Raw genomic sequence first — 15038 nt, forward strand, 5'->3', positions numbered from 1 at the left:
AGAATAATTTCAATGGGTGCAGAGTGCAGTGGGGACACAAAGGAGACAATTCAACTTAATTCCAGGACTCAAGGGAGGCTTCCAGCAGGAAACAGTGCCACAACTGAGTCTCCCAGGATCAGCAGGGTGAGAAAAGAGTTCTTACCAAGAAGATAACGTCCGTATTCTACCAGTCTTAAAGCACATTCAAAAGGCAGATTCTTTATAACCCACATGGTCAAAGCTGCTGTTAAACACCTTGAGATGTCAGCTGGGATAAAACTCTCCCATCATATTTGACTTCCCCCAGCACTGTCAGGGAACATTTAACAGGAGGATTCCTGTGTGCTGTTTTCTGTCTCTCATAAATCCTCTGTTCCTTATCAGTTCCTGATAATGGAAACCAGTGGAGCAGCACACTGCTCCCAGGACTGAGGTCATGGGATGAAAACGCATGCGTGGATTTCTTTCAGTAAACATTCTCCTTACGACAAAATTGCTTAGTCAGGACCCTCTTTCTTGAGATATGGATTGTCTTCTGACCTTATAACCATTGCTAATTCCTTGTTTCCTTGATAATGGTTGCTGTATGTTTGGTTTTCTGATCTTTATCACTGTCAAAAGAAATTCCTTGTATAACAGCCTATATACACTCACAGAAACATCATTAAAGCACCTTTGCTCCACCAGAGACTTGCGTCCCCATGTCTTTCTCTCTCTACCCCCCGCCCCCACTCCCTCCCTCCGGCTAATTCTCTGGAGCGTGAAAACCCGCCAAGCTCACTCTCCTGCCCGGGCTTTCAAGACCTCATCTAGAGGACGCCCTGTGCCTTCGTGAGCGGTGCAAGCCCTGTTCTAGGGTTTTATTGGTTCTCTGCATAAACCAGGGAATACTAGCTTCTTTTTCTCTTTCACTTTCTTATCGTCGACCTTGGACCACCAGGTTCCAGTCCATTAAAGGACCTCAACACAGCACCATTTATTTCATCCTCTTCCACTACTTAGAATAACTTTTTCTAAATCTTTAGGGCAATTTTTCACATCCTCAAGAAGGCAATGGCACCCCACTCCAGTACTCTTGCCTGGAAAATCCATGGACGGAGGGGCCTGGTAGGCTGCAGTCCACGGGGTCGCTAAGAGTCGGACATGACTGAGCGAATTCACTTTCACTTTTTACTTTCATGCATGGGAGAAGGAAATGGCAACCCACTCCAGTGTTCTTGCCTGGAGAATCCCAGGGACAGGGAAGCCTGGTGGGCTGCCGTCTATGGGTCGCACAGAGTCAGACACAACTGAAGCGACTTGGCAGCAGCAAGAACATTTTAAATTTTTTGCAATTACATACTCTATGGTCAAAACCCTCCTCACCAGAAAGGGCAGTAACCGCAGTAGGTTTAATTTCCCCTTCAGCACAGTCCTAACAGCAGCAACTTCCCCGCCTGCCAGCACCTTTAGCCCCCAGACTGTCAGGACAGCTTCCTGGACAACCCCCCACCCACTCCCCTGCACAGCGAGACAAAGGGCAGACGCTGGACAGCCTCGCAACCAGACTCAGCCTTGACCTACCAGGAGAAAGCCAAGCACTGTCTGCAGGAACTAGTCACTGTTCCACTCAGATCAACCAAGACTAAGGCCAGAACTCTCCACAACCCACTGGTGATCAGGACACATTCATTAAAATACACCTGAATTCACTAAAGTAAAACACAGACATACCTCATACCCTACAGTTCCACTCCTAGGCATATAACCAACAGAAATGTGTCTGTCAAAGATGTCATAGGATGTTCATAGTACCAGTACTAGTAATAACCACAAGAATGAAAACAAAACCCAAATGCCTATCAACAGCTGGGATAAATTGTGATAAAGACAATCAGAACTGGGATGAATCAAAATCATGTGTCACCTGCTAGGATTCAGTGAAAAGAACACAGTATCACTTCTATGATATTCCTGCTCAAGATTTATAACTATACTCTAAACATGCAGAAACAACAAATCTGAATTGACAAAGATTCTACAAATACCTAGCCTGTAATGCTCAAAAATAGCAAAGTCACAAAAGTAAAGGAGAAATTAAGAACCCCTTCCAGACCAAAGGAAACTAATGTGACCACAGCAAACAGTGCTTGTGATTTACATTAGATCTTTTTGAAATAAAGGACATGACTGGGACAAGTAGTGAAAACTGAACGAGGTCTGAAACGACAGCCATGTAAGGATGTGAAGACATCCTTATTTGTAGAAATTACATACTAAAATACTGGGGATAAGGAGATCTTACACTGGGAACTTACTCTCAAATGTTTAGGGGAAAAGTTACTGTTTCTTTACCTGTATCTTTTCTGTAAGTTTCTCATTGTTTCAAAATTCCAAAAATTTATTAACCTTTTTAAAAAGTATGTTGGAAGAAGAATGAATGAGCAGGAAGGACAGCAGGAGAAACAAATTCAAAGTTCACATGCTATATTTCTTACCAGAAAATACAAAGCTTAAGTGAAATTTGTTGAAAAAATTACTAACTTAAGAACTCATTGTTTTATCTTTAATCTCAGTACATTTAGATCTCCATATTCTACCCAGAGAGAAAAAATTTATAAAATTTGCAAATAATTGCCACATACCCTTCTGTGTACTTTAGATTTTGGGAAGATAAACTAAACAGCAAATATACATGGTCTTTTAGCCCATTTTTTATCAGCAAGGAAAACATTTTTCAAAAGCTCCCCTCAACAACTTCTCATATTTTCAGTCAGAACTACACCGTCTCACATGCAAAATTTGGAAAGGAGAAGGAAATAGCCGTGATCAGTTCAAGGTGACACCACAAGCTTCCTGAAATTCATGGTGGTATTTCTGGCTGTCATAGGGCTAGAAGGCCAATATTGGCATTTAGTGGATGACAGCTAGAGATGCCCAATGTCCTAGAAATTATACACCTACCTCACACAAAGAAGTGCTGCCCAAAATGTTGCGAGAGAGAGAGAAAGAACAAAACCAATCATAACAAAAGAAGGGGGGCAGCCAGTCAATAGGCAGACATCAGTGTCTCCAGAGAGACTTTCAGCTATGGAAAGGCACAGCCCTTATCTGTAAGTACATTATGATGCAGGGTCAGTCACAGTAGAAATTGCCAGTAAACCGTCAAGAAACTACTTAAGGAGCTTCCTTGGTGACTCCTAGTGGTAAAGAATCTGCCTGCCAATGCAGGAGGCATAGGTTCAATCCCTGACCCAAGAAGATCTCACATGCCCCGGAGCAACTAAGCCGGTGCACCACAACTGCTGAACTGATGCCTGAGCGGTCAGGAGCCGTAACCACTGAGACCACGCACCAAGAGCTGAAGCCTGCACACCCCAGAACCTGTGCTCCACAACAAGACAGCCGCTGCAATGAGAAGCGCAGGCACCACAACAAAAGAAAAGTCCACACAGCAGTGAAGACCCAGCACAGCCAAAAACAAATGAATAAAATTATTTTATAAAACAGAAACTATTTCAGAACACTGACTTTACTGAGGACAAAACACATGCACAGATACACATAGGAGTAAGGAGAGAGGAAGAGCACCCAATATGCTATGTGATTTCATAAATGGCCTCATTTAATAAAAAGTTAGTATTTTAGTGTTTCCAAATGCTGATATAGCTAAACTGTATATGTGCAGGTAACCCCAGAGTCAGGAAACAAAATTACTTATACCAGAAAACAATTTAAGTTTTAACTCAAAAGGAAAGATTGGCATTTGCTTATATTGTAATCAGTAAAGCTTAAAAAAAGCAACACAACCTAACTTTGAAGTTATGTACTAGACATTCAGTTCACTTCAGTCGCTCACTCGTGTCTGACTCTTTGACACCCCATGGACTGCAGCACACCAGGCTGCCCTCTCCATCACCAACTCCCGGAGCTTGTTCAAACTCACATCCATAGAGTTGGTGGTGCAACCCAACCTTCTCATCCTGTCGTCCCCTTCTCCTCCTGCCTTCAGTCTTTCCCAGCATCAGGATCTTTTCCAGTGAGTTAGTTCTCCATATCAGGTGACCAAAGTTTTGGAGTTTCAGCTTCAATATCAGTCCTTCTGATGAACATTCAGGACTGATTTCCTTGAGGATGGACTGGCTGGATTTCCTTGCAGTCCAAGGGACTCTCAAGAGTCTTTTCCAACACAACAGTTCAAAAGCATCAATTCCTCGGTGCTCAGCTTTCTTTATAGTCCAACTCTCACATCCATACATGACCACTGGAAAAACCATAGCTTTGACTAGATGGACTTTTGTCAGTAAAGTAATGTCTCTGCTTTTTACTATGTTGGTCTAGGTTGGTCACAGTTTTTCTTCCAAGAAGCAAGCGTCTTTTAATTTCATGGCTGCAGTTATCACCTGCAGTGATTTTGGAGCCCAAGAAAACAAAGCTCGTCACAGTTTCCATTGTTTCCCCATTTATTTGCCATGAGGTGATGGGACCAGATGTCATGATCTTTGGTTTTTGAATGTTGAGTTTTAAGGCAGCTTTTTCACTCTCTTCTTTCACTTTCATCAAGAGGCTCTTTAGTTCTTCTTCGATTTCTTCCATAAGGGTGGTGTCATCTGTATATATGAGCTTACTGTTATTTCTCCTGGCAATCCTCATTCCAGCTTGTGATTCATCCAGCCCAGAGTTTCTCATGATGTACTCTGCATATAAGTTAAATAAGCAGGGTCACAGTATACAGCCTTGACATATTTCTTTCCCAATCTGGAACCAGTGGGTTGTTCCAAATCCAGTTCTGTTGCTTCTTGACCTGCATATCAATTTCTCAAGAGACAGGGAAGGTAGTCTGGTATTCCCATCTCTTGAAGAATGTTCCACAGTTGGTTGTGATCCACACAGTCAAAGGCTTTGGCGTAGTTAATGAGGCAGAAGTATATTTTGCTGGAACTCTCTTGCTTTTTCAATGATCCAATGGATGTTGGCAATTTGATCTCTGGTTCCTCTGCCTTTTCTAAATCCAGCTTCAACATCTGGAATTTGACAGTTCACGTACTGTTGAAGTCTGGCTTAGAGAATTTTGAGCATTACTTTGCTAGCGTGTGAGATAAGAGGGACAGCATTTAAATTTGAAGTTATGTACTAGACATTAAGCACTCAAATAGTGCCCCAAAAAAGTACAGAAGGAAACCAGACTCAGATTAACAGAAAATACCACTGAAAAATGTGTGTATTTTTAAGATATTACCGCTTAAGTGTCTGTTTTTAACAAGTCTCTTAAAAAGCACTGATTATGGTACTTATTTAACTCACCATCTCCAATTTCACCCAGCAGTGTTAACCTAGCACTGCTTTTAGTACTTAAATATAAAGACTGTCTTCTACATTGCCCTCTACTGACACAAAATTCCAATTTAGAGCAGAAATCTATGGGTTTTATTTACCACAGGCACCACTAATTGTTAATGGTCATACACGACATCCATCTCCAAGGGAAAAAAGGCACAACCTTGAAGAAACAGAGGTTGTTCACAAAATTAGTCATCTCACCATCAGCATTATCAGAAGAAAGAAAAAAATGACAAAATTAACTATGAGTTGGACTGTGAAAAAAGCTGAGTGCCAAAGAATTGATGCTTTTGAACTGTGGTGTTGGAGAAGACTCTTGTGAGTCCCTTGGACTGCAAGGAGATCCAAGCAGTCCATTCTGAAGGAGATCAGCCCTGGGATTTCTTTGGAAGGAATGATGCTAAAGCTGAAACTCCAATACTTTGACCACCTCATGCGAAGAGTTTACTCATTGGAAAAGACCCTGATGCTGGAAGGGATTGGGGGCAGGAGACGAAGGGGACAACAGAGGATGAGATGGCTGGATGGTATCACTGACTCGATGGACATAAGTTTGAGTGAACTCCGGGAGTTGGTGATGGACAGGGAGGCCTGACATGCTGCGATTCTTGGGGTCGCAAAGAGTCGAACAGGACTGAGCGACTGAACTGAACTGAACTGAGAAACAAATGAAAATCTACTCAAAGATTTAAATATAAGACATGACAACAAGAAACTCCTAGAAAGGAAGAGAGGCAAAACATTCGTTGACATAAACTTTACCAATGTTTTCAGTATTTAGGTTAGTCTCCCAATGCCATAGAAATAAAAATAAAAATAAACAAATGGGACCTAATCACCCTTATAAGCTTTAGCACAGTAAAGGAAACCATAAACAAAACAGAAAGGCACCCAATGGACTGGCTGGGAGAAAATATTTGCAAATGATGCAATAAAGAATATAAACAGCTCATACCACTCAACAGCAACAACAACAAAAAACAAATAACCCAATCAAAAAGTGGGCAGACTATCCAAAGAGACATTTCTCCAAAGAATACATACAGATGGCCAAGAGGCACATGAAAAGATGCTCAGCATCACTAATTACTAGAGAAATGTGAATCAAAACTAGAGTGAGGTATTACCTCAAATCAGTCAGAATAGCCATCATTAAAAGTCTACAAAAACAACAAATGCTGAAGAGGGTGTGGAGAAAAGGGAATCATTCATGGGAATATAAGTTGGTACAGCCACTATGAAAAACAGTAAGGAGTTTCCTCAGAAAATTAAAAATAGCATTGCCTTATGATCCAGCAAACCCCCTCCTAGGTATATATCCAGAAAAACCATAATTCAAAAAGATCTATGCACCCCTATATTCATAGCATCACTTATTTATAGTAGCTTAGAGATAGAAACAACCTCAATGTTTACTGACAGATGAATGGATAAAGAAAATGTGCTATGCATATACAATGAAATACCACTCAGCCATTAAAAATATATATATGAAATAATGCCACTTGCAACAACATGGATGGCTGCTACAGATTATCATACTAAGTGAGGTAAACGAGAAAAAGACAAATACCATGTGACATCATTTGTATGTGGAATCTAAAATATAACACAGGGAGAGGAGCTAAGATGGCAGAGGAGTAGGATGGGGAGAACACTTTCTCCCCCACAAATTCATCAAAAGAATATTTAAACGCCAAGTAAATTCCACAAAACAACTTCTGAATGCCGGCAGAGGACATCAGGCACCCAGAAAAGCAACCCAAGTCTTCGAAAGGAGGTAGGAAAAAATATAAAAGACAAAAAAAGGAACAAAAGAGGGAGGGACGGAGTTCCGTCACGGGAAGGGAGTCTGAAAAAGAGAGAAGTTTCCAAACACCAGGAAACCTTCTCACTGCCGAATCTGTGCCGAGCCTTGGAAGCACAGAGGGCAACATAACAGGGAGGAAAAATAAATAAACAATTAAAACCCGCAGATTATGAGCCCTACGGTAACTCCCCCAGCAGAGAAGCAGCGCAGACGCCTGCACACGCCATTAGCAAGCGGGGGCTGGGCAGGGAGGTGCGGCGTGGGCTGCATCGCTTAGAGTAAGAATCTGGCCTGAATACCCCGAGCGCTATCTGAGCAAAATAATTGGGGCTAGCAAACCAGACTGTGGGATATCTACCATGCGAAAAGCCAGCCCTAACCTAAGACACCGCCAGGCCCGCGCACGGAACAAAGGACTGAACAGAGATAGCCAGCTGCAGACCATCCCCCTCCGGTGACAGGCAGCCAGAGCCGGAACGGGGCAATCGCAGCCCCAGACAGACATTATCTATAAAACTGTAAGCAGGCTTCTTTGCTAACTAAGACTTCTTGGGGGTCTGGACGGTCAACATCCGCCTGAGAAGGTGTGCCGGTTGTACACCTAGATAACTGAGCTGCGGGGAGGCGATAAGTCTCAGCAATAGCGCTCACCAAACACCTCATCACCTGAGCTGCTCGGACCTGGGAAGGGCACAAAACGCAGGCCCAACCGAGTCTGCACCTCTGAGGACTACCCGAGTGCCTGAACCTGAGTGGCTTGGACCTGGGAGGTGGAAGCAGCCCAGGGCCAGCCACGGATGGTTCCCGGTGGAGCAACCTAGAGCCTGAGCAGTGTGGGCAGGGAGGCTACATGCACCGTGAGCAGGGCAAACGCAGTGTGGCTGAGGAACTGCGAGCCCACGCCAGTGTTATTTGTTTGCAGCGTCCCTCCCTCCCAACAGCAGGACTGAACAAGTGAGCCTAAAAAAAAAAAAAAAAAAAGTGTCCTCCACCGTCCCCTTTGTGTCAGGGCAGAAACCAGACACTGAAGAGACCAGCAAAAAGAAGAAGCTATAACAGAGGGAACCGCCTTGGAAGCTACAGGCAATAGATTAAAACCCTGTGGCTAGTCCTGTCTACATAGGAAGGGGCCTATAGATCTTGAGAAATATAAGTCGGACCAAGGAACTAGCCGAAAATGAACTGAACCCACAATACCAACAACAAAACCAGAGAAAGTCCTAGATATATTTTTACTATTTTTACGATCATTTTTTCTTTTTTTTAATTTTTTTAAAACATTTTGGGAGGAGGAGCCAAGATGGCAGAAGAGTAGGACGGGGAGAACACTTTCTCCCCCACAAATTCATCAAAAGAGCATTTAAACGTCGAGTAAATTCCACAAAACAACTTCTGAATGCCGGCAGAGGACATCAGGCACCCAGAAAAGCAACCCAACTCTTCGAAAGGAGAGAAGAAATACAGCTCCACCCACCAGCACACCGACACAAGCTTCCCTAACCAGGAAACCTTGACAAGCCACCTGTACAAACCCACACACAGTGAGGAAACGCCACAATAAAGAGAACTCCACAAACTGCCAGAATACAGAAAGGACACCCCAAACTCAGCAATTTAAACAAGATGAAGAGACAGAGGAATACCCAGCAGATAAAGGAACAGGATAAATGCCCACCAAACCAAACAAAAGAGGAAGAGATAGGGAATCTACCTGATAAAGAATTCCGAATAATGATAGTGAAATTGATCCAAAATCTTGAAATCAAAATGGAATCACAGATAAATAGCCTAGAGACAAGGATTGAGAAGATGCAAGAAAGGTTTAACAAGGACCTAGAAGAAATAAAAAAGAGTCAGTATATAATGAATAATGCAATAAATGAAATTAAAAACACTCTGGAGGCAACAAAGAATAGAATAACAGAGGCAGAAGATAGAATTAGTGAATTAGAACATAGAATGGTAGAAATAAATGAATCAGAGAGGAGAAAAGAAAAACGAATTAAAAGAAATGAGGACAATCTCAGAGACCTCCAGGACAATATGAAACGCTACAACATTCGAATCATAGGGGTCCCAGAAGAAGAAGACAAAAAGACCATGAGAAAATACTTGAGGAGATAATAGTTGAAAACTTCCCGAAAATGGGGAAGGAAATAATCACTCAAGTCCAAGAAACCCAGAGAGTCCCAAACAGGATAAACCCAAGGCGAAACACCCCAAGACACATATTAATCAAATTAACAAAGATCAAACACAAAGAACAAATATTAAAAGCAGCAGGGAAAAACAACAAATAACACACAAGGGAATTCCCATAAGGATAAAAGCTGACTTCTCAATAGAAACTCCTCAAGCCAGGAGGGAATGGCAAGACATACTTAAAGTGATGAAAGAAAATAACCTACAGCCCAGATTATTGTACCCAGCAAGGATCTCATTCAAATATGAGGGAGAAATCAAAAGCTTTACAGACAAGCAAAAGCTGAGAGAATTCAGCACCACCAAACCAGCTCTCCAACAAATGCTAAAGGATATTCTCTAGACAGGAAACACAAAAACGGTGTATAAATTCAAACCCAAGACAATAAAGTAAATGGCAACGGGATCATACTTATCAGTAATTACCTTAAACGTAAATGGGTTGAATGCCCCAACCAAAAGACAAAGACTGGCTGAATGGATACAAAAACAAGACCCCTACATATGTTGTCTACAAGAAACCCACCTCAAAATAGGGGACACATACAGACTGAAAGTGAAGGGCTGGAAAAAGATTTTCTATGCAAATAGGGACCAAAAGAAAGCAGGAGTAGCAATACTCATATCAGATAAAATAGACTTTAAAACAAAGGCTGTGAAAAGAGACAAAGATGGTCACTACATAATGATCAAAGGATCAATCCAAGAAGATGATATAACAATTATAAATATATATGCACCCAACACGGGAGCACCGCAGTATGTAAGACAAATGCTAACAAGTATGAAAGGAGAAATTAACAATAACACAATAATAGTGGGAGACTTTAATACCCCACTCACACCTATGGATAGATCAACTAAACAGAAAATTAACAAGGAAACACAAACTTTAAACGATACAATAGACCAGTTAGACCTAATTGATATCTATAGGACATTTCATCCCAAAACAATGAATTTCACCTTTTTCTCAAGCACACATGGAACCTTCTCCAGGATAGATCACATCCTGGGCCATAAATCTAGCCTTGGTAAATTCAAAAAAATACAAATCATTCCAAGCATCTTTTCTGACCACAATGCAGTAAGATTAGATCTCAATTACAGGAGAAAAACTATTAAAAATTCCAACATATGGAGGCTGAACAACACGCTGCTGAATAACCAACAAATCACAGAAGAAATCAAAAAAGAAATCAAAATTTGCATAGAAACTACTGAAAATGAAAACACAACAACCCAAAACCTGTGGGACACAGTAAAAGCAGTCCTAAGGGGAAAGTTCATAGCAATACAGGCACACCTCAAGAAACAAGAAAAAAGTCAAATAAATAACCTAACTCTACACCTAAAGCAACTAGAAAAGGAAGAAATGAAGAACCCCAGGGTTAGCAGAAGGAAAGAAATCTTAAAAATTAGGGCAGAAATAAATGCAAAAGAAACAAAAGAGACCATAGCAAAAATCAACAAAGCCAAAAGCTGGTTCTTTGAAAGGATAAATAAAATTGACAAACCATTAGCCAGACTCATCAAGAAACAAAGGGAGAAAAATCAAATCAACAAAATTAGAAACGAAAATGGAGAGATCACAACAGACAACATAGAAATACAACGGATCATAAGAGACTACGATCAACAATTATATGCCAATAAAATGGACAACGAGGAAGAAATGGACAAATTCTTAGAAAAGTACAACTTTCCAAAACTGGACCAGGAAGAAATAGAAAATCTTAACAGACCCATCACAAGCACGGAAATTCAAACTGTAATCAAAAATCTTCCAGGAAACAAAAGTCCAGGTCCAGACGGCTTCACAGCTGAATTCTACCAAAAATTTAGAGAAGAGCTAACACCTATCCTGCTCAAACTCTTCCAAAAAATTGAAGAGGAAGGTAAACTTCCAAACTCATTCTATGAGGCCACCATCACCCTAATACCAAAACCTGACAAAGATCCCACAAAAAAAGAAAACTACAGGCCAATATCACTGATGAACATAGATGCAAAAATCCTTAACAAAATTCTAGCAATCAGAATCCAACAACACATTAAAAAGATCATACACCATGACCAAGTGGGCTTGATCCCAGGGATGCAAGGATCCTTCAATATCCACAAATCAATCAATGTAATACACCATATTAACAAATTGAAAAATAAAAACCATATGATTATCTCAATAGATGCAGAGAAAGCCTTTGACAAAATTCAACATCCATTTATGATAAAAACTCTCCAAAATGCAGGAACAGAAGGAACATACCTCAACATAAGAAAAGCTATATATGACAAACCCACAGCAAACATTATCCTCAATGGTGAAAAATTGAAAGCATTTCCTCCAAAGTCAGAAACAAGACAAGAGTGCCCACTTTCACCATTACTATTCAACATAGTTTTGGAAGTTTTGCCCACAGCAATCAGAGCACAAAAAGAAATAAAAGGAATCCAAATTGGAAAAGAAGAAGTAAAACTCTCACTATTTGCAGATGACATGATCCTCTACATAGAAAACCCTAAAGACTCCACCAGAAAATTACTAAAACTAATCAATGATTATAGTAAAGTTGCAGGATATAAAATCAACACACAGAAATCCCTTGCATTCATATACACTAATAATGAGAAAACAGAAAGAGAAATTAAGGAAACAATTCCATTCACCATTGCAACGGAAAGAATAAAATACTTAGGAATATATCTACCTAAAGAAACCAAAGACCTATATATAGAAAACTATAAAACACTGCTGAAAGAAATCAAAGAGGACACTAATAGATGGAGAAATATACCATGTTCATGGATTGGAAGAATCAATATAGTGAAAATGGGTATACTACCCAAAGCAATTTATAGATTCAATGTAATCCCTATCAAGCTACCAAGGGTATTCTTCACAGAGCTAAAACAAATAATTTCACAATTTTTATGGAAACACAGAAAACCTCGAATAGCCAAAGCTATCTTGAGAAAGAAGAATGGAACTGGAGGAATCAACCTGCCTGACTTCAGGCCCTACTACAAAGCCACAGTCATCAAGACAGTATGGTACTGGCACAAAGACAGAATATAGATCAATGGAACAAAACAGAAAGCCCAGAGATTAATCCACACACATATGGACACCTTATCTTTGACAAAGGAGGCAAGAATATACAATGGATTAAAGACAATCTCTTTAACAAGTGGTGCTGGGAAAACTGGTCAACCACTTGTAAAAGAATGAAACTAGAACACTTTCTAATACCATACACAAAAATAAACTCAACATGGATTAAAGATCTAAATGTAAGACCAGAAACTATAAAACTCCTAGAGGAGAACATAGGCAAAACACTCTCCGACATACATCACAACAGGATCCTCTATGACCCACCTCCCAGAATATTGGAAATAAAAGCAAAAATAAACAAATAGGACCTAATTAACCTTAAAAGCTTCTGCACATCAAAGGAAACTATTAGCAAGGTGAAAAGACAGCCTTCAGAATGGGAGAAAATAATAGCAAATGAAGCAACTGACAAACAACTAATCTCCAAAATATACAAGCAACTCCTACGCCTCAACTCCAGAAAAATAAATGACCCAATCAAAAAATGGGCCAAAGAACTAAATAGACATTTCTCCAAAGAAGACATACAGATGGCTAACAAACACATGAAAAGATGCTCAACATCACTCATTATCAGAGAAATGCAAATCAAAACCACTATGAGGTACCATTTCACGCCAGTCAGAATGGCTGTGATCCAAAAGTCTACAAGCAATAAATGCTGGAGAGGGTGTGGAGAAAAGGGAATCCTCTTACACTGTTGGTGGGAATGCAAACTAGTACAGCCACTATGGAGAACAGTGTGGAGATTTCTTAAAAAACTGGAAATAGAACTGCCTTATGATCCAGCAATCCCACTGCTGGGCATACTGCTGGGCATACACACTGAGGAAACCAGAAGGGAAAGAGACATGTGTACCCCAATGTTCATCGCAGCACTGTTTATAATAGCCAGGACATGGAAGCAACCTAGATGCCCATCAGAAGAGGAATGGATAAGAAAGCTGTGGTACATATACACAATGAAGTATTACTCAGCCATTAAAAAGAATTCATTTGAATCAGTTCTAATGAGGTGGATGAAACTGGAGCCTATTATACAGAGTGAAGTAAGCCAGAAAGAAAAACACCAATACAGTATACTAACGCATATATATGGAATTTAGAAAGATGGTAACAATAACCCTGTATATGAGACAGCAAAAGAGACACTGATGTATAGAACAATCTTATGGACTCTGCGGGAGAGGGAGAGGGTGGGAAGATTTGGGAGAATGGCATTGAAACATGTACACTATCATGTATGAAACGAGTCGCCAGTCCAAGTTCGATGCACGATACTGGATGCTTGGGGCTGGTGCGCTGAGACAACCCAGAGGGATGGTATGGGGAGGGAGGAGGGAGGAGAGTTCAGGATGGGGAACACATGTATACCTGTGGCAGATTCTTTTCGGTATTTGGCAAAACAATACGATATTGTAAAGTTTAAAAATAAAATAAAATTAAAAAAAAAAATTTTTAAATAAATAAAAACTATAAAACTTAAAAAAAAATAAATAAAATAAAATATAACACAAATGAACTTATCTATATCAAAGCCAAAGAATGTTCAAACTACCACACAATTGCACCCATTTCACATGCTAGCAAAGTAATGCTCAAAATCCTTCAAGCTAGGCTTCAACAGTATGTGAACAGAGCACTTCCAGACGTTCAAGCTGGATTTAGAAAAGGCAGAGGAACAAGAGATCAAATTGCCAACCTCTGTTAAATCATAGAAAAAGCAAGAGAATTCCAGAAAAACATCTACTTCTGCCTCATTGACTATGCTAAAGCCTTTGAGTGTATGGATCACAACAAACTGTGAAAAATTCTTAAAGAGATAGGACTACTAGATGACCTCACCTGCCTCCTGAAAAGTCTGTATGCAGAAGCAATAGGTAGAACCAAACATGGAAAAACTGACTGTTTCAAAACTGGGAAAGAAGTACACCAAGACTGTATATTGTCGCTCTGCATATTTCACCTTTATGCAGTGTATATCAAGTGAAATGCTGGGTTGGATGAATCACAAACTGGAATCAAGATTGCCAGGAGAAATATGAATAACCTCAGATATACAGATGATACCACCCTTATGGCAGAAAGTGAAGAGGATCCATAGAACATCTTGATTAAGAGAAAGAGGAGAGTGAAAAAGCTGCCTTTAAACTCAACATTCAAAAAACGAAGATCATGGCATCCAGTCCTACCATTTCATGGTAAATAGATGGGGAAACAATGGAAACAGTGACAAACATTATTTTCTTGGGCTCCAAAATCACTGCAGACAGTGACTGCAGCCATGAAATTAAAAGACGCTTGCTCCTTGGAAGAAAAGCTATCACAAACTTAGACAACATATTAAAAAGCAGAGACATCACTTTGCCAACAAAGGTCCGTATAGTCACAGCTATGATTTTTCCAGTAGGGATGTATGGATGTGAGGGTTGAACCATAAAGAAGGCTGAGCACTGAAGAACTGATGCTTTTGAACTGTGATGCTGCAGGAGACTCTTGAGAGTCCCTTGGACTGCAAGGAGATCAAATCAGTCAATCCTAAAGGAAATCAACCCTGAGTATTCATTGGAAGGACTGATGCTGAAGCTCCAAAATTTTTGTCACCTG

At 40.4% G+C, this 15038-nt stretch overlaps 1 protein-coding gene across 1 annotated transcript in view; it reads right to left on the reverse strand.

Annotated features, from left to right (window-relative positions):
* PRIM2 (DNA primase subunit 2) overlaps positions 1–15038 on the reverse strand; it is a 333998-nt gene that overhangs the window by 246731 nt on the left and 72229 nt on the right. The window lies entirely within an intron of this gene.

The sequence above is a fragment of the Bos indicus genome, chromosome 23 (assembly GCF_029378745.1).
Source record: "Bos indicus isolate NIAB-ARS_2022 breed Sahiwal x Tharparkar chromosome 23, NIAB-ARS_B.indTharparkar_mat_pri_1.0, whole genome shotgun sequence".
Classification (NCBI taxonomy): domain Eukaryota; kingdom Metazoa; phylum Chordata; class Mammalia; order Artiodactyla; family Bovidae; genus Bos; species Bos indicus.